The following is a 21,525-nucleotide window of genomic DNA, read 5'->3' as shown; positions in this document are numbered from 1 at the left end:
CAATAAAGGGACTTATTACTCAGGATTTCAAGCTACTTTATATCTGAAAAACAGCATGGCAGAGTAAAAAATGGGTGTGTGGTTGTGTGGAAGAGAGAAAAAACCTCTCTTATGCGCTGGGTCTACTTCGAAGTGCTCTTCCTCAAATCACTAACAACACTGGTCAGAGCAACGCAAATTTCTGGACTCTGAACCAAGTAAATATGGGATCACCAAGACAATTTTAAATATGCTTATTCAGTTTGAAGAAGGCCTTATTAATATCTGAACCAAAGTTGGTATCTGTTAGCAAAAGATATGGGGGCATCATGTGCTGAACAGGCAAAGGATAATGTCCCATATTCCTTTGGTCACCTAACAACTAACAATACCTCTCTTCATATGAGCACACAACTTTAGAAGGGCAGATGTCTAAGACCTTCCCGTCCCCAAAGGCAGAAAACTCAAAGCCTCACCCAAATCTTGCATTTGGCAAGGACATATATCTTTGTCCATCATCCAAGTTCAACATCATTCAATAGTATCTTCCTTTTGACCTGGAAATCTCTAATTGCAAGTTGTCATTCAACGCTTTCCCAAGCCTTCTCTCATAGACAATACTGGAAATGAAATCATAAATACTCATTTGGGAAGGTGACAAAATATAAATAGACCATACTTTCCATTGATTTAATGCACATGTCTTATGCTGTTAGAACATAAAATCGCCGGCCCTAGCCCTGAGCAGTCTTCGTGGCATTCAGGGTACAGGTTGAACAATGACAAAAGAGCGTCTTGCCCTTTGTTCTCTGTAGGCACATTGGAGAAAAGCACAAACAAGAGTGATGCCCTTTGCATTATGCAAATCTCTAGATTGTTCTGTAGGACAAATCCATATATCCTGTGCTAGCTTTAGAGTTGAACTATCATGGGAGGTTGTTGGCTGAAACCAGGGCATTTTTATAACATGTTACTTGCCTCTGGTTAATTCTATAGATTAGAAACCACAGTCAGAGATCTTACCCAGACACTGCCTTTGAGGCTCAGATTATCTGTCTGCATGCTATCTGCCTTTATACTTTGCCCAGTGCCCTCTGCCCCAAGTAAGGGTTGCTCCTGCTTTAGAATATTTCAAGGCAATAATCTATTTTGTAACCCCATGCTGTTTCCGACCCAACTGTTTTCACATGGAGCATAATTAATTCTTAGTCCCGTAGATAAGGCTTAAAAGATGTTTACAGGCAGAGCCTAGGAAGTATGGCCAGAGTTTTATTCCAATCTTCCCCCCTGCTTAGTTTCCTGAGTCTCTGCCTCTGCTGACAATGTCTAGTTTAGAGAAGAAAATTTAATGTTACAATTTTTCAAGGCAGTGAATGATCCAAGTCAGTTTAACTGTCTGGTTAAAGACAAACAAAGAAATTAATTTTTTTCCTTTGGGGTCTTCAAAGTAGTTCTCAGGAGGCTCAGGGGGCTGCAGGGGGGATTCTCAGCTAACTAGTCCATGGATCCATGCAAGGACCTAAAGGTGTGTTGCTGCTTTGGCCAGCCCCACTATAGAGGGGGGTACCAGGGTCACCCCCAGAGAATCTTCATGCTCTCCAGGTCCACATTTGGCAGTACTCCTGGCTTCCAGGGCTCTACCTGTTGATGCCTGTGGGACTATGTGGTGTCAGGGATTGAATGGAGGTCCACTGCATGCAAGACACATCCTTTAGCTCCTATACTAATTATCTGGCTCTAAGAAAGAACATTTTTGGAGGGGCACATCCAACTGTGCTCAGTGCTTATTCATGGACTAATGTTCAATCATTTCTCCTGGCCATATGTGGTGCCAGGTATGGGGTCAGTATCAATTGCATGAAAGCCAAGTGTCTTAACCTCGGTATTCTACCTCCACCTTTTTCCCCTACAAGAAATAACTTACTAGGAGAGCCATACTTCCTTTCCCACCTCTGCTTTTAAAACAGATACATTAGACTTAACCATGGCTGTCTTAAAAATAGGTTTTCCTGGCCACTGTAAGATGTCTCTAGCTCAGCCCAACATTTTGAATTTTTTCTAATACAGCCTTTCAGGATCTATAGTCTGTTCTATGGTGCAATATTAGCAAGAGTTAACCAATTGTTTTATAACCGCATAAAAAGCACAACATTTCCCAGCTGAGAATCAGTCTGCAAATGCAACTCCAGGGGGTGTTATTCATGTTGTCATCAGCCCTGAAATGGCAAGGTTCTGCACTGCGGCTCACAGAAGAGTGGAATGGCTCATTATCGTACTTTTATCCCTTTACTTAGCTAATGCCCCATTTAGGGGCCTACTGCCTCCAGTGACCCCCATTGCTCATCACCACTTTCTCTATCAGTCTTAGCAGCCACAAGTAGGAATTGAATAATTTAAACAGAAAAGCCATTTATTGAAAGAGGGCTGATTATTTAATAGCCTGGGGTGAGGATATTGAGAACAAATAAGGTAAAGGAGGCTACATGTTGGTGTTCTAGGACATTCTTCCAACAGTTAATGCTGGTGAGGACTGCAGAATCCACTTGTCACTGAACAGCAGGTATTACAGCTGGTGACAACCCAACTATTTCACCCAAGAAGTAGGTGTCAGTGGTTTGCCCATGTCCCTCATCTTTGTTTCCTCTACAGGTTCTATTATATCATTATGTCTGGATGCAAATATCTCTGGAGGTATAGGGGGTGTGAGGAATCGAAAGAGCTATGCTTGGACTATCACGTTTCACTCAAGTGAGAGAAGGAATCCGGAGTTCTGACCTCCATCGACGGTCAAGAATCAGGGACGCTGTCTCATTTGGTAAGTCGTCAAAAATCAGATGGGCTGGACATGTAATGTGACTCAGAGATGACCGCTGGACTAGAGCTGTTACCGACTGGATTCCACAGGACGTCAAAAGACCTCGTGGCCGCCCACCAACAAGATGGTCAGACTTCTTTGTCAAAACCCTGAGTGAACGGTTTGAGGCTCTTCCTCTTCCTGGAGTGAGCAGATACCTTTGGGCTACACTAGCATGAGACAGGGATGAGTGGAGACGTTACTGGTGCCCTCTCGAGCAAATTGAAGATCATCCAGATGACAAGTGGTACAAGTGATAGGGGGTGAAACTGATTAGCTGAGCTTATTAGTTTTAAGAGACAATTTTTTTTATTGAATCACCGTGAGTTACAGTTACAAAGATTTCATGTTTGACTTTCAGTTATTCAATGATCGAACATCCATCCCTCTACCAGTGAACATTTTCCACCACCAATATCCCCAGTATCTTTCCCCACATCCCACTCTTTCCCCCACATCTTACTCTTCCCCCTGCCTCTGTGGCAGACAATTTCCCCCATAATCTCTCTCTACTTTTGGGCATTATGGTTTGAAGTACAGATACTGAGAGGCTATCAACATTTGGTCCTTTATCTACTTTCAGCACACATCTCCCATCCCAAGCGATCTCTCCAACCATTATTGACTTAGTGACCCCTGAGAGACTATGTTTTGCAGAGATAGGCTGTGCAAAATGTTTAAGGTGCAGAAATTCTCTGTTCATGAACAGAAGATAAGGACATTGGGTCATTAAAAATAAGTGACATGCAGAAGGAAAAAGACAAGTATTAGATCATTTCACCTGTGTGCACAATTGTCACTGTAATCCTGTTGCTCATCGATTTGCTCGAGTGTGCACAATTAAGAATATAAAACTTGTCAACCGACAAAGAAAATAAAAAAGCAAGCTAGTGATCATTAGTAATAGATAAGGTTACCCAAGGGGGAGGTTTGTGGCAGGAAACAAAATAAGTGGAATCAAAATAAGTGGAATTGGCATACAGAATAATTATAGAGAAACAAAGAAAATACATTTGCAAGAAACAAAAAGAGAGCTGATATATCATTTTGGCTGAGTTCGCACTCAGATTCATTTGTTTAGCTCGAAGACTTTAACTAATAAGGATTGCACTGAAGGTCAGATTTGGCTTTGGATGAGGCCTAAATTTGTCATTCAAATTTGCTTTGGTTTTGATCTTTGGAAGGCCAAGTTACTAAGTATTCCTTTCTATGTTACGTGTGACATCTATGAACTTTTGCTTGTTTTTGTTTTGGGACCACAATTGGTGGTGCTCAGGAGTCATATCTGGTGGTGCTCAGGACATAGAATGTAGTGCTGGGATGATCAAACCCCAATTTACACTCGGAATATGTGACCCCTAAAGAAATCCACAGCAAAGAATCAAACAATGCCCAATGGAAATAAGTCTGAGATAAGGTCATAGAATCGTGAAATGAGGGATACTGGGGGTTATGGTGGAGGGATCCTGGAATTCTGGTAAATAATTTAATTTAATATAAAGCATTGAATTAAATTACAATAGTTAATTTCTAATAAAGCTTAAAAAAGAAAAAGTAACATGTGTTTACTATTGAATTAAATTATAATAGTTAATTTCTGATAAAGCTTAAAAAAAAGAAAAAGTCTACTGATCTGTCCTTCTGACTTGACACCCTTGAACTCTTTCCTCAAAAAAATCATTGTTTATAAAATTTCAATATATATATAGTAGCATATCAGCATTAGTGTTATGATAAGGTTTTCTGTTTGAATTTGTGAACACCCATATTAATATTTTATAATTTAATATAGTAAACATTGCAGAGATTAGCTTGAAATGAAAATTTTCTTAATATTTTATCAGTTGATTTAAATTTTATTGTAATATCAAAAGTTCTCAATTCAATGGGACTTGTTAGAGATAGCTTCATATGCCAAAATAGTTATTATGAACAAAAAATAGGGAACAAGATCAATTATTAATATGAATTTACTATATTCACCAGACAGATAAATTTTAAGAGGATACTACTAATATTTTGAATTAAAAAGTGCTCTTAAATGTTTAGAAACATGAAACAAGGTAGAATAAGTTAGAATATAGAACAATTATACTTCAATGACTTGTTTGGTATGTTGCCATTCATTTCTAGAATATGAAGCTAGGAACTATAATCAGTGTTTAGTCACTTCACTCTATGAGGGTTGTATTTTAAGAAGAAAACCATATTTGATTTTTTTTTCATTTTGAGAATAGATTTGGAAAAAAATACAATGCCAAACACAGTTGCCTGTTTTACAAGAAGAAACAAAACTTGCGCACCATAGCTTCTACGACAAACTGTCCTTCATCCAAGCAGTGAAGAATTGAGAGAGTGTGTGGGGCTGGAGTCATAGTGCAGCAGGTAAGGCATTCGCTTTGCATGTGGTGAACCTGTGTTTAATCCCTGGTACCCCATATTGTCCTCTGAGCCTTGCCAGGAGAAATTCTTTTTTTTTTTTGCCTGCATCGACTTTATTTTATTTATTTGTTTTTTTAATTTTTATTTTATCCCCATGTGGAAAGTTACAAAGTTCTCAGGTTTATGTCTCAGTTATACAATATTCAAACACCCATCCCGTCACCAGTGCCCATATTCCACCACCAAAATCCCCAGTATACCCCCCGCCCCCGTCCCCACCCCCAACTGTATAACTGATGAATTTCACTTCATTTTCTCTTTACCTTGATTACGTTCCATATTTCAACATAAAACTCACTATTGTTGTGGGAGTTTCCCCCCAAAAAAGACAGTCCTACTAAGGAAGCATTTGATAATTAGTTTTCCATTAAAAGATTGTATGTTTTCAGTTTTTAGAAAAGGTCTCGCGGCCTCGTTAGCTGCTTCTCTGTAGAATGTGGCAAGATGGCGCCGAGGGTGGGTCGAGGGCGTGACTTCCGGCGGCCGGGACCACTTGGAAGCTGGGCTGGCGCCGCCCCACTCCAGTGCCCCCCCCCCCGAGGCTCGGATGTGTCCCAGTCCCGCATCCCGGAGCCGTGTTAGTTGCTGCTCAGTGTCGCCAGGGTTCCATCTGGAAAAGGTGTGGTGGCTGCACCTTCAAGGAGAAATTCTTGAGTGCAGAATCAGGAGTAATTCCTGAGCATTGAGTGTGACCAAAGAACAACAAATAAATAAATAAATAAATAAACAAACAAATAAATAAATAAATAAAATTTAAGAGTGTGAAGTAAAGACAAAAATATTTGGGAAGAATTAAATCTCTCAGAGAATACTCCAACTTCAAGCAAAAAAATGCTTTCAGAAGATATCACTGTATCACTGTATCACTGTCATCCAGTTGCTTATCCATTTGCTCGAGTGGACACCAGTAATGTCTCCATTGTGACACTTATTGTTACTGTTTTTGGCATATCAAATACACCATAGGTGGCTTGCCAGGCTCTGCCGTGCAATCGAGATACTCTCAGTAGCTTGCCGGGCTCTCCGAGAGGGGCAGAGGAATCGAACCCAAGTCGGCCACATGCAAGGCAAACATCTTACCTGCTGTGCTATTGCTCTAGTCCTATCATGATTTTTATCTTTTGTTTGATTTTCTGCCCTGAGTAAAATTTTTATTCTACAGAAGCTCAAAATTTAGTTATTATTTTCCAATTTTTGCAAAGCTGTTAAAAAAATTGAGTTTCATGTATACAATGTTTCTACTCTAACCCCACCACCAGTGTCAACTTCCCTCCACTAATAACCCTCCCATTACCCAGCCACCTTTTGACAGACACAATTTTATGTTTCATTATCGTAGTGTGGGTCCCTCAGTGTGCTTGGGCTTCTTGCTTACAGTAATGTTGGCCCTTGTGGTCTTGATGTACATAGATAACTTGCCTCTACACCACTGATATATCCAAGTCCCCTAATCATTTCCCTAAGAAGCACAAAATTTAAACAAAAGTTTTTTGACTTGACTGCAACTGCCAATCATATTAATTTTTTTTACATTTCCAAGTTTTTAAATGCAAAGATACAAATTTGTTGCAAAATTAGTTCCTGAAAAATAAACATCTGACTTCTATTGTGCTGTGCACATACATGTTAAGAATGTTATTAGAGAGGCTAGTTAAAAATAACAATTCTCCACTAGGTTGCAGCACAGATGGGACTGACAAATGACATTATGAAGTGTGTTACCTCCTGAGCTTTGATTACTACAGAAACTTAATTCTTGAGACTTCATGGCTTAAAAATACATATATAGACTTGTATTTTGATATTTTAAAAGTTTGATGATTCAGCTTTGCTCTTAACTTTCAAGGTAGCATTGATATTAGCACTTGATCATTCACTTAGAATGTGTACTGTGGGTGCTGGAGTGATAGCACAGCAGGTAGGGCGTTTGCCTTGCATGTGGCCGACCCGGGTTTGATTCCCAGCATCCCATATGGTCCCCTGAGCACCACCAGGAATAACTCCTGAGTGCAGAGCCAGGAGTAACTCCTGTGCATCTCCAGGTGTGACCCAAAAAGCAGTAAAAAAAAATGTGTACTGTGTCTGGGGCCAGATAGTACAGCGGGTAAGGCGTTTTACCTCCAGACCCTGGTTGATCCACTGTGTCCCATATGGTTCCTGAGCAGCCCAGGAGTGATCCCTGAGCACAGAGTCTGGAGTAAACTCAGAGCACAGCCAGGTGTGGCCCCAAACAAACAAGCAAACAAAAATATGTATTGTGTCTTTCTGTACTACAGAATTGATCCTGGGCAAGAGACATTGCAAAGTGGATATGGCTCGTCTTGCAGTTGGTCAATCGTCTTTGGTTCCAGGCTCCAAATTTGGTCCTAGGAGTCCTTGCAGCAGTACTCCCTGAGCACAGAGCTAGGTAGGTATGAAACAACTCCATCCCCCAACCAACCCTCACCTGTTGCTAATAAAGCCTCCCCTGAAGTCTAGGCACAAATTTCTTAAAACTTAGAAATAAAAGAGTTTCCCAGGCATCAAAGCTAAAGTCTGCCAAATACTAACTTAGGCTTTTTTCTGTTTTTCAGTAGGGTTCTTCTAGTCTATTCTCTAAGTATAAAACTACTGCTAACCTTCGCATTTTTGCTAAACCCAGAGTGCTGCCTATTAATTAGATGAGAGCTGAGGAATGGCATTTTGGTCTAAAACGGGTGCGCTTCTGGGAGTCGCCTGAGGGGGAGAGTGGCTGCACCACCCAAATCGGCCACTTGGTGGCACCAAAAAATAAGAGCCGATAGAGCACAAAAATCCGTTCGGAGGTAACCAGTTCCTAAAGCTTAAGGAAGAGAAAGCAACAGATAAACAACCACTTCTTAAGCAAACCGTGCTTTGAATTAACTTATTTTATTCTTTCATAGAATTCAGGGAGTCTGGTGGAGGACGAGATTATTGGACTGGCGAAAAGTTCCCTCCAATCACTGTAACTTTGGCTCTTGGAGTTTGCAGTATGTTCTTAAAATTGCTCTGCCAACAATGGTAAACAGCCACTATTTATTGTGGGTTTACTATGTGTTAGGACTGCATTACATGACTCATATGGATTATTAATGAAGAGAGTTTTTCCTCATTGCAGCAAGAATATTATAAATCCCCAAACTACTGCAGTTGTTAACATTGTAATTTGACACATAAGGAAATTGGCTTGGCAGAGACTGACTTACAGAGTCACACATCTAGGAACCAAAACAACTGGGATTTGAACCTTGTCCATAGCCTGCATAGCCAGAGGCCAAAATGAAGCCTCTGTCTCTTCATATCATGGAGAAGGAAATTTGCTTCCGTGATTTGTTAAATCTTTCTTTTTTTATTTTTATTTTTTGCTTTTTGGGTCACACTCAGCTATGCACAGGGGTTACTCCTGGCTCTGCATTCAGCAATTACTCCTGGTCGTGCTCAGGGGACCATATGGGATGCTGGGAATTGAACGTAGGTCAGCTGCGTGCAAGGCTAATGCCCTACCCGCTATGCTATCACTTCAGCCCCTGTTAAATCTTTCTTTTCGGCAAATGTTCTCAAGGGCTAGAGAGGTAGTAGAGAAGTTATGGTGCTTGCACGTGGCTCAACCCAGTTTGATCCCTGGAACCATATGAGCGCCACCAAGAATGATCCCCAATCTCAGGCAAAACCAGGAATGATCCATGAGCTCCACATATGTGTGCAACAACAAGAAAATAAACTTAAAGAAGAAAATAAATGCTTTCACAAAGAAAATGCACAATTCATTTAAGGGTCATTGCTATTATTGCCATATAGTTATCATGGGGGTGAGAGAGAGGGGAAGCTCATTTACTCCAAATTTTAAATTGAAGGCAGGACTCTAATGTTTCTGGAGTCCAGGGAAATGCCTCCTTTCTCTGCCCCCGGTCCCTGAACAGCAATCTCTGGGAACTGTTTTTGCTTCACGTCGCTGTCAGTTTTTTTCTTTAGAGGCTAGACAAGAACCTGTTCCTTTGGCTTGCTTTTCCCTCTCATCTCTGAAAGCCTGAGTGACCAGTCTCTAAGACAGCAGGCTGACCCTCATAGCTCTTACTTAATAACTCGTCTGATCTTTCTTCTCTCATATCAGCACTTGCCTGCTGAAGCATTTGCCTCCTTTTATTATTCCCTGGGTGGCTGCTTTTCTTATTTAAATGCTGATCTCTTCTTATGCCAAAAACCAATTCTCTAATTTTTCAAACTTTTCATTAATCATTGTCATTTTATCACCTCACTTTTGTTTTTCCACCGAACCTCATCTGGTATTTCTTTTTTAGGGGGGAGGGGAGCTTTTGGGTCACACTCCGGCGATGCTCAGGGGTTACTCCTGGCACATGCACTCAGGAATTACTCCTGGAGGTTCTCAGGGGACCATATGAGATGCTGGGAATTGAACTTGGGTCAGTCAAGCGCAAGGCAAATGCCCTACCCACTGTGCTATTGCTCCAGCCCCTCATCTGGTATTTCTAAGTCAACTCTGTGATGGGTCTAAGGGGTCCTTGAAAGTCTGTCCTCTCAGGCTCAGAAAGAAGCTGAAAGGTGAGCAAATCAGAAGGAGAGAACAGAAGGAGCTTGGGTGGTGGAAGATGTCCATCTTGTCTCCTCATATCCTCTGCTCACGGGTTATGTTGGCACTGTGTTGGCCAGCGGTGGGAGTGTCTGTGTGCTCCAGCCTGGGCCTGGAGTGGCAGCGATGAATGAACTTGTTTCCAGCCCAAGGTAAGTGGCCCTCCCCTACTCAGACGTCCACCGGGAGGCTAGACTGATAGATCTCTGGCAGAGCACGGCTAATTATTCAGGAGTTTCTCTGGTAAGCTCTTACTTGGACCCTCTTGTGGCTGGTCTTTCAGTCCTGTCCACTGTTGCAAGTTGCCCATGTCTGATCTCCCAGACTCTCCATGTCTACAGCACGCCCTGAGGAGATTCCGTTTTAGAACTGTCAGGCTGATTTCTTTGGGATTTTTTTTTCTTCCAAGATGACCTCTCAACACAGCCAGCCAGTGCTAATGACACAAAGCAATCAGTTTCCAAAAGGCAGGCATTTGGAAATGATTCTACCGAGGCCTTGAATATATACTGAGAGGAAAGAATTGAATTTTAGAGGAGCTTAGATGTTCAGCTAAAGTTGTGCGTCCTCACTGGGCATGTGGCCGCTTGGAAAATGAAGTCTATTATTTATTCAGATTATAAAATTCCCCTCTGATGTTTGCAGGGAGATGCAGGAGGACTATTTTTAAATGAATGATTTCTTTGCCGTTGGTTTTCATTGCTATTGAGATGCTGTGGGGAGGTTGCAAACTTTGGAGTGCTATTTGGATGCTTGGTTGCAGAGTTCACTGGGCTCAGATTCTCTAGATGAGGCCCGGGTACAGATTTGCGGTGCTCACACACACAGTGGAGATCACACACTCTTGGTAGTTGGGGAATCACAGCCACTGGGCTGGCAGGGTAGGTGTCAGGGGCATGTGTTGTGCCAGGGAATCAACTCTTGGCCTCAGGCCTACATGGCAAAAGCTTTACCACTAAGCCACACCGTGGGACAGGCAAGGAAACCTGGATATGGTCACTGAGACTCAACCCATCATGTCAAGTCAAAGTGTGAGGAGCTGAGCGGTGCTCAGGTTTGATGAAGATTTTTGAGGAGTTTTTAGCACTTCCTTGGGCTTCTTTCAATTAACATTATGTCACAACCAGTTTTTCTTACATTTGTAAAGCCATTTTAATAGGTTCACTATTGCCATTTTTAAGCAGGGATTCGATGCAATTTGAGGCAACTTGATAAGGAGACAAAGAAAGAGAAAGAAAGAGGAGAATTAGAAAGCTGTGGAAATCAGCAGAGGGGTCATCAGGGCTGAGACAGAATTGGCAGCTGTGAAATATGCAGAGAAGGCTAAACAGATCTGATGACTGCCATGGGCAGAGTGCAGAGGGCAGAAGACAGAGGGCGAAGGGAGCTTCACCATGTCCATCACAAGACCACCGGTGATAGACTGCAAGTGACTCCCCACATTACCAGCACAAATGCTTGGAGGCAAAGTAGAAACTAGCCGGAGTGCACTTTCTCTTGGAGAAATGGCCTATTCCAGTTACTCAAACATAGGTTGTTTCCTGTCTTGTTGATAGTTTCTTTGGTATGAGATATCTCACAGTTGTTTTGCATCTCCCTTATAATTGCTACTGGTGAGCCCATTCTCATAGGCCTACTGGCCATCCATGTGTCTTCTTTGGGAGTTTATCGACTGCTCATTTTTGTGGTGTCAATGGATAGTTTTTATTGTTGAATTGTTTTTTTTTTTTCTTTTTAGTTCACACCCGGTGATGCACAGGGGTCACTCCTGGCTCTGCACTCAGGAATTACCCCTGGTGGTGCTCAGGGGACCATATGGGATGCTGGGAATCGAACCTGGGTCAGCTGCGTGCAAGGCAAACGCCCTACCCGCTGTGCTATCACCCCAGCCCCTATTGTTGAATTTTTGAGTGCTTCATATATCTTGACTAATAATCCTTTATCAATGTGGTATTTGCAAATATTTCCTTCTGTCTGGTAGGGTGGCTTATTTTAACTCGTTTCTTTTTATTTTATTTAAATTTGTTTTTATTACGTGATTAAAACCATTCTTCCTCTGCATTTCTTTTTTTTTTTTTTCTTTTCTGGTCACACCTGGAAGTACTCAGGACTTACTCCTGCACTGTCCTCAGGGAATCACTCCTAGAAGGAACTGGGGACCATATCTGAAGCCAAGGAATCAAACTTGGATTGGCCACATGCAAGGCAATTATTCTACCTGCTACACTATTGCCCCAGGCCCCACAAAGCTGTTGTAATAGAGGTGTTTTAGGTATACAAAGATACAAACTACTTTTTTTGTATAAAACCCTATTTATACAGTGGGATTGTCCATACCTGGCTATACTTAGGGCTTACTTTTTCTTCCCCACTCACTGCTGGGGGGTGGGGTAGGGGTTGTGGAGGGGAATTGAACCCAGGTTAGCTACATGAAAAGCAGATACCTTACCCTCTGTACTATCTCTTCAGCTGCTACAAATCTTTTTTAATGTGGTGTAGCTCTTAAATTAAATAAATCAGAGGGCAAAGAATAAATACTGGATGGTGTCGCTTAGCGATGGAATATAGAGAGAAAAGAACAAGGGAACAGACAGTATCAAATCATGGTGAACTCTGGACCTTTGATTACAAAACTTATTAACACTGTGGGATAGGAGAGAGAAGACCTCAGTGGAGGTGACATAGGGAAAGTACTGAAGGGTCATGGCCTGTCGGTGGTGGTAGAGTGCAGTAATTTTGTATATCCATACTGTAAGCTTTAACACTATTATAGTAATCTAAAATGTGATCATAAAATTAACTTAAAAATCAAACAGAAAAAAATCAAGTACAGGTTGCTATTACAGGAGATATGTTGGTGGAAATCCTTGGAATCCCTCTTGTGGATCACAAGGAGTTTTCATTGGGTTTACCAATTTGTACGAGACTCAAAGTAGCCCTGGACAAAGGTGGAACTCCACCCAATGTGATAGTTACGTAAAGGACAAGACAATCATTCTTTTTCAAGAGGACAGTTCTCAATGTAACTGAAAACAAAAATATGGTCTTTTGTCTTTCTTCTGGACACTTATTTTCTACTTTTTTTTTGCCTAAAAGTGCTGTTAACTTAAAAAAGGTATAAGGTCACAAGAAAGGCGATCAAGTGATTCTTTGGGGTGAGAGCATTGCAGTGTAGGGTACCTGCGAATTTAGATAGGAGGCTAACATGAACCCTGAGAAGGGGCATACACATTGGGAGGTTTTATGAGAAGAAAAGAGGGAGATGAAGGAAGTGGTGCAAGAGAAGAGTTAATTAGTGTTAGCAAGCCTCGGCTATTTTGGGCTATCCATAATTGCTTACTAAGTCTGTCCTTGCTGAAGTCCACAATCATCAAAGCTTGTGATCAGGATGTGTGTTGTTCTCCTGCTGCTTCTCAAGCTACAGTTCCTGAAACAATTGCCATTTGGCCCAGTCCAAACACACACGTAGTTTTTTTTTTTTTCACAATAATACCACTGACTCTATTATAAAATGGTTCCACTTATATTTGTTTCCCACTGTGCTTTAACTGGAAAACTGAGTTGGTAATGGTGAAGTGAAGGGCAAGACAATTAATAAACTGAGAGGTTTGTTGGATGAGTAAGACTTAGCTGACATCAAAAAAATGCAACTGAGTCATTTGGTTTCTTCCTGGCTCCCTCTGATCAAATATTTGGAACAATAAGGTAGTCACTATTGGTTAAAATTGAGTTTGGAATTATTTGTGAATACTTGCTAACATTTTACTTCATGTTTTCCATTACCAAGAGGAATGGAATTTGGGCTACAGAAACAGAAGAGTGCACGACACCCACAGTACCTGTTGCAATCAGCTTCCAAGCTTACAGAATATGAGACTAACTTTGGAATATAGGGCCACAGATCCTTTTAGCTTTCAGGATTATCTTCCTTAACCAAAACTTCTTTCCCAGGTAAAACAGAGATGATTATTAAATGGGAAGTGGTAGCTTCTTGATGTTCCCAGTATTCTTAAGTCACTGGAAAGTGCATCAGCAAGTGATGGATATAAGAGACAGGGACCAAACTGCTATGGGCTCTGTCTGTTGTCTGCATGGAGAAAGAACGGGTGAGCAGGAGAGTCCTTTGTCTTCCAGGAAGGGCTTTAGCTTCTGATCTGATTGTAGCACGAGTAGAGAAGGAGGGCAGGGAGGGGGAGGGGGATGAGTTGGAGATAGGGGTTGGGGGAGAAAGTCAGCGTGTGACTACAAGACTGGCTTCTGATCAGGGCCTTTGCATGGACTCTGCGTCTATAGATACTATCAGGAGTCATAGATGCTGCTAGAATAATTAGTCCTGGTTGGAAGATCAGAGATTTTTCTCTCAGTGCCTGTCGGTTTTGAGACTAAAGTCCTTTCTAATAAAACAGATCAATAGGAGAAAAGTTAGTTTAGTTTGATTGTATATGTACAGAGTGGTCCAAAAGTGATCAAAGCAGGCAGTTTCTAACTTTTTAGATGAAAAACAATTTATTTGTGAAGAACTAAAGTTTGGACTTGAGATATAAATAGTGTTTGGGCTATTTTGATTTCCAATTCCCTGTCTCTGATACAGATATGTCTCTTCACCCAGGTACTTGAGGGTGTCTTTTATGTGGCAGATTGAATTACCACCTTCAAGGGGAACAAAGGAGGGTCAGATGTTTGTTCCTGCTCAGCTGTTTTTCTCAGTATCTGTAATTTAAGATAATCGATATACCAAAGTGTATTTTGGGGTCAGATATTTTGTTCTCCTTTAGTGCTAACAATAATTAAACCTAGATAATTGTTTCATTGCATTGGCAGAAAATCATTGACAGCCACCTCACAAACTGTTGTCATTTGATGTTTCATTTTGTCTTATTATCAGAGGCAGAACCAGACATTTTAATCCCTGTATTAAAATGTCTGGTATAGGTAAAATATCTCTTACTTATAACTTTTTCCCCTCAGGAGTACAAAAATAAACATGAAACTCAGCATAAATCAGTTAAATGTGCTGTTGAGAGTTATTTATTCATTCTTTCATTTAGTAAATATATATTGATGTCTGCTGTGTTTGAATGAATATGACTGAAAGCTGCAGAGAGACCTCAGAACTTTCTGGTCAGGATTACTTACATACACAAGCCCTGCACTTGCTCTGGTTTTTTCCTCTCCCAAAGATATTTGAGAGTGAACACTTTTTTCCTGTGCCTTTGTATCTACCCTTCTTTAATTCATTCTCTCCTTTCTGCTGGTCTTTTCTTTGTTTCTCTTTAGTTGGGTCTTCTTTCTGCTTCTCTGATTTATTGAGTCATAACAGTGAGCTTTTGGCTCTGCAAAGTTCTGTCACTGTAATGAGACATGCACGATGTATTGATTCTCTACTGCTAGTTCTGAAAAGCTACAAGCAGATTAAATTGTTCCAGAATGAAATATTTTAAATGTAACAGAAGAGCTCACCCTTTGGATTCCTTTCGAAATGAACCATAGAATAAAGAGAAGGATCTTTTTGTAATATAAAGCCTTAATTTTTATCTGTGACAAGATCAAAATTTGAAGTGGTAAGAACTTGTGTTATAATATTAGAATGATATTGAAAAACCTGTCCTCCAAAATCGACTTGGTTATATTTAGAAACATCTGTAGAATACAATTGCTTTCTGATTTTGAGATTCATGATAGGCATAGGAAGTAAGTGGTAAACACGGAAACTACACTATGTGTGACATTCAAGTTCCTGAAAAAATAATTTTTCCCATTTTGCAAAAGCCATTCCAGCGAAACATTGGTGAGCTATGAGTATGAATTTTGCACCTAGCAATGAGGATGAGTAACAACCATTTTTATATTTCCAGCGAATCAATATCTGTCTTTCTAATATGGTAGCTACAGTCTTCAGTTGTACTAGCTGTGAATGTAATTATTGACACTCAGTAATGAGCTGCTAAATCAGAGCATGGGGGGAAGTGTCAGTGAAATCATGTGTACAGGCCCTGAGCTATTCAGAAGCAGGGATTACATTACTTACAATATTTCCAGTCCTCTGGCAACTGCCATGTCTTCTAGATCTTTGAAATTATTCTGTGAGGCAAGTGTTCTCTTTTCTTTGCATGGCTAAGAAGAGCAAAACCTAGAAAAGTTTGAAAATACTCTTTTTAAGTAAGTTGAATGTTCACTACCTTGTTTCTGCTCCATTTTTTTCCCTTAGGCAAGACCTCACAGTTTACCAGTATTGATGTTTGTGGAAATCAAGTATGTGGATCAGGGTATAGCATATCTTTTCCCAAACAGTTAAAAAGAAGATTTTATTTTAGTATATGAAGTGTTAACAAATTTAAAAAAAAAGAACTCTTTGAAAGAATCTTTAAAATTACTTTACTAACACCTGTTTATTATTAGCCATGGTACAAATTAGAGGCAATAGATAATAAATGTTCAGTTAGTTCTCTATTTGACATCACTAACAATTCTTTCTTGTTACTAGGGAGTATTTAAAAAAAAAAAAACAAACTAATCTGACATGCCACCCAGGAGAAATATTTGCCTTTGGATATAGTTTCTTCTGTCATTTTACTGTTTATTTTTGTATATAATTACTGAAATACAATTGAAATATAAACAATATGGTTCTGTTTTTCCATTTTATATGTTTCCATTTAATATAATGCTCCATTTAATATAAAATATCTATAAACATAGATATTTTTATACTATATTTTGAAATTTTAGAACATTACTGAATACTTTACGTTACTTTTTTTTTTTTTTGGGTCACATCCCACAATGCACAGGGGTTACTCCTGCTCTGCACTCAGGAATTACTCCTGGTGGTGCTCGGGGGACCATATGGCATGCTGGGAATCGAACCCTGGAAATCGAACCTGGCTGGGCTGTGTGCAAGGCAAACACTCTACTCTCTGTGCTATCTCCCCAGCTCCGCTTTATGTGACTTTTACTATACAATTTTCTTTAGTAATATCTTTAACTATTTAGAGTTTGAGAGATATGGGAGAACTAGACCATATCTGCCAGTGCTCAGGCCTTACTCCTCACTCTGTGCTCAAGGATCCTTTCAGAGGTGCTGGGGAAATATATGTCTTTCCTGGGTTGGAATCAGAGCCAATCACGTGCAGGCAAGCCACTTATCCCCTGTACCATTTCATTTAGAATTTTATAGTTTTCCATTTTAATTATTGCCATTATAAGGATTATATAGAAAAGCATAGATTACCCTGAAAGTGGAACTAATGTGCAAAAGCTACGACATGCCCTTTGAGAAAAAAAAAATATCTAATTAAATTTTCTGCTAGAAGGACAAGAAAGTATTCCAGTCTCTGCACTTCAATACCAAGTATAGCATTGAAAAATAGTGGTCATAAATTTGATATTTTTTAAAAGGCATTTTATTGTTTAGCTAGTGTTTGTAAAATAGTAATCAAATTGAAAAAATATTTAATAAAATTTCTATTTTTCTAGTATGTTCTCCCTATATAAAGACTGTTGGACTTTTTTTTTTTAATTGAATCACCATGTGGAAAGTTACAAAACTTTCAGGCTCAAGTCTCAGTTACACAATGCTTAAACACCTATCCCTTCACCAGTACATATATTCCGCCACCAAGAACCACAGTAAACCTCCCCCCCACCCCCAGGGCCCCCCAGCCCCCCACCCCACCTGTGTAGCTGATAAATTTCACTTCACTTTCTCTTTACTTTGATTACATTCAATATTTCAACAAAAAACTCACTATTATTGTTTGGAGTTCCCTCCCCCTCAAAGACAACCTGCTGGAAAGGAAGCATTTGATAATTTGTTTTTCATTGCTGAGAATGAAGAGATATGAGTTCGTGTGGCCACAATAGCAGCCTCGAGGTTTTTGAAATTTTATAATTTACTTTGTTTATAAAATTTTTAAATTTGTTTTTGGGTTTTACCTGGCAGTGCTTAGGACTTGCTGGCTCTGATCTCAGTCAGGGATCACTCCTGCTGGGCTAGGGGGACTGTGTGGGGTGCTGGGCATAGAACCTAGTAGGTTCTATGCAAGGCAAGCACACTGCCCATTGTACTATCTCTCTGGCCCCTGTTTATAGAATCTTATGTTTGAAAATATTAATGTTTATGTATTAACACATAAAAAATCTTTTCATTAATGTTAGAATCTTACATAGATATTCAATGATCATTTAATCTATATACTTTCTAGTAATTATATATACTTTCATTTACCATTTGATTTAGCCTTTCTTCAATATGTCTTCTAAGGTGAGACACATTTTGAAGACATATTCCATGGTAGAAAAGTTTATTATAAACTTTTCATAGTTTTTAAATTGTAATACATTTTTTCATAGAGGACAGGAGAAGAGAGGATATAATCACCATGTTTAAATCAACAAATCATTATTTTCCTGAGCACTTAAGGTAGCATTTCTCAGAGATTGCTTTGGTTAGTATGGTTTCGATTCAGGTGAAATGCAGTTACAACTCTGAGATGTGGTGAATGACAAATTTAATTGTGGAGGAGAGGGTGCAGACTCAATCTATTATTAACTGGAGCATTATTTATTCAATAATCACTGGCTCATGAGTTTGCAAATTTGAATTTTGCCCCTGTAATCAGCATTGAGATTGGTTGAAAAAGGATAGGAAAAGAACAGTGTAATGAAGCATCAGGTTTACATTCCAACAAACAAAATCTGAAGACAATTCTATTTCCATGTATTATGTTAATAACACAAACTGTGTTTAATAGCCAGGAAGAGTAGAACAGCAGACGGGGGCTTTAATTAAAGCTTCACATCACTCTTCTAAATAGCCTTCTAGTCCCATGAACAGCTGCTTCATGGCACCCACAGAAGAAAAATGTTTTCATTCGAAAATTTTCTTGCATCAAATGTGAAATTTCATCCAATTACAGTTCTGAAAATTTGGGCTTTTCTGGGTGATTTGTAGCTCCTAGATGATTTTTTTTTACACTTCATTTATTTTGGAAGTTCTTGAGTATTTTATTAACGTCTATTTCTGATTGAGTGCCTTATATCTCTCTGACCTAAAAATATATCATTCTTGTAAAATGCTTAGATGAAAGGAAAAGTATGAATGTTACCTAAATAAAAAAGGATAAATTTAGAATAGTGTTCTTCAACCATCAGTCCATGGAACAGGACCAATCTGCATGTATTGGAAAGTTGAAAACCACTGCTCTTTCACCTTGATTATAACTGTTGGTCTGTGGTCTGCCATACTGGACAGGTGCCAACCCAGAGGAGTAAAAAAGGTGAAAGAACTCTGCTTCAGCATAAATGACTCTAAAAGAGGGAGGTATTAAATAGCAAGAAAAAAAATATTAGAGAGTCTGATCCCCTATTTATGCTAGTTTCTCTGTATAGTTAATAGCCAAGAGCTGTGTCATTAAATACCTGTGCCAAATATTTTAGGAGACATTCCAGTTGCATAAAGAAAACTTCTTAGCAATTTATGAGGCATTTTTCCTGTGGATGAATTCTATGGAAAGCAAGAGGAATATTGAGATGTGCCAGATATCATCTTTTCAACAAAGAATGGAGGAGGTCAAGTAGGAGGGAAAGAGTTATCAGCAGAAAAGGCAAAACTATTGCAGAAAGATGGGGAGACTCTGGTAATGACTTTTGGGAAACAATGAAACTTAAGAGAATCTGGCCAACTGGAAGTAGCCTAAAGGCATGGGAACCACATCTCTTTAAGATGCAAATTCTGAGCTCTTTGAGATGGAGAAGATGAGGCAACACGCAGAGATGGGTGGTCCCCAGCAGAACAAGAGAAGCTTCTGGAGAATCTAAAGGTCTTGATAAGAATATGTAAGAACCATCAAGAGAGCAAGGTGACAGACAACTTCAGGGAGTACTTCAGGGGGAGCCTGAGGAGGTGATGAGAAAAAGGTCCATTTGAAGAAGGACCTTTTTGTACATCACAGAGAATTAAGAGAGTTTCCACATAAACATTGGTACCATGAATTTTTGTTCAACTCTGCTACTCGTCAGCCTTGTGGTATTGGGCAAATTAATTAGCTTCTCTGTCTCTTTAAAATGTAAGTAGCAATAGAAGTTAGAATTTACAACATATATTTATGGATATGTTTGTATATACCCACATATGAGTCTTGAATTAAATATATAGGATCATCTGAATATAAGAAATTATTAAAAATTTCAATTTCTGGCACAAAAATAGGGTGTCAGTGTTCATTATTCTTATTGTGGGAGATAAAATTTCCCCATATGGTAATTTTCTCCCCACTCACCCACAGAGTTTGCATACAATTAAAAATACTCACTGTCTACTGTATCCAGCCTGCACCAATGCTGTGTCATCTCCCTAATTCCAAGCAACTTTCCAGTCAATCTAAGTGTTATAGGACATATTTTGCAACTTTTCCCCACCTCCGTGTGTTTTGATCTTCTCCCATGGTTATATTTGTGGGTTTGAAACTCCTGACTGGTATGAGTAAACAGCTTCTGGTGATATAAACAAAAATAACATGCACAGACTGAGGGCACAATCTACTTTTTAATTTCCTTGAAAATTCACAGTGTTTGAATTCTTAACAAGGCACGCACTTCACTTGTATTCTGTCTGCCTCCACCAGTGCCTTTGATCTTGTCTGCTGATAGATAAAGAGAGACTCTGGGTAACACTGTCAAAGGCTTCCTGTCTGTTTATTGAAAGCTATATTTATAGCAGATGGTGAAATACCAATTAAAAGTTTTGGGGGGAGCAATGGGCCTGACTAATAGGGGCAGAGTAAGTGCTGGAAAGTTTCCCCACTGAGGAGGCTTGTGTGGTGCATAAGAACCCCAGGCTGAGAGCAGGGAGACCAGGTTCCAGATGCTGACTGGGTCTCTGAATATTTATCAGCTGAATCATTGTCTAGTTTTAAACTCCACGGTTCTGTGTTAACCTCTGAGGTAAAGTTCTCATGACAGTTGTCATTCACTGGTGCAAGATCCTTGCCTGACATAGTTCTGGTGTTCCCTTCAGAAACCCAAAGGAGAAAGAAATATTTCCATCACCTTCCTTGTTCCTCCCTTGAGTCAAGAAATTCTGCTTAAGAACTTCCTACAAACCTCTCAGCTCTCCTTGACTCAAGTCACCATTTTATCCTGGATGTGGAAAGCAAATGGGATTATCTTTAGTTAGCTAGGAGCAACCCTGAAGCTAACTCGAGGCATGTGGCTAGAGGGGTTGGGGAAATGGAAGGGAGGTAACCTGACTTTAATCAAAATTCAGTTAGAGGCAGGTGGATGTATTTTTCCAGTGTTTCATGGGAAAAAGATGGCTCAAAATGCAGAAGGGATAAGATCAATAGCATGCCTTAAGGTTTTCTGTAAGTTATCTTCTTCAGAACAATGAGATAATTTCAATTTAAGTTTGAATATAATCATAGCACCAGTCAAGTCAACTTCTTGATACCAGTCTATTTTAGTGGGAAACTGGCAAAGCTTTGACTGAAGCACAGAAACACCATATATACAGCAGGGGCTCGACCACCAAGTGCAGTAACCCAGGACTTAGCCCTTGGATAACATCTTTCTAGTTAATTCCATCCCTTGGAGATAGAGATTCCATCCCATAAAGCCATCCAGACTCTATGTTTAACTACTCTCTGTATGTCGATGAAACCGA

Source organism: Sorex araneus, chromosome 4 (genome assembly GCF_027595985.1).
Source record: "Sorex araneus isolate mSorAra2 chromosome 4, mSorAra2.pri, whole genome shotgun sequence".
Classification (NCBI taxonomy): domain Eukaryota; kingdom Metazoa; phylum Chordata; class Mammalia; order Eulipotyphla; family Soricidae; genus Sorex; species Sorex araneus.
The sequence above is the reverse complement of the archived record's forward strand: the minus strand, read 5'-3'. Positions refer to the sequence as shown.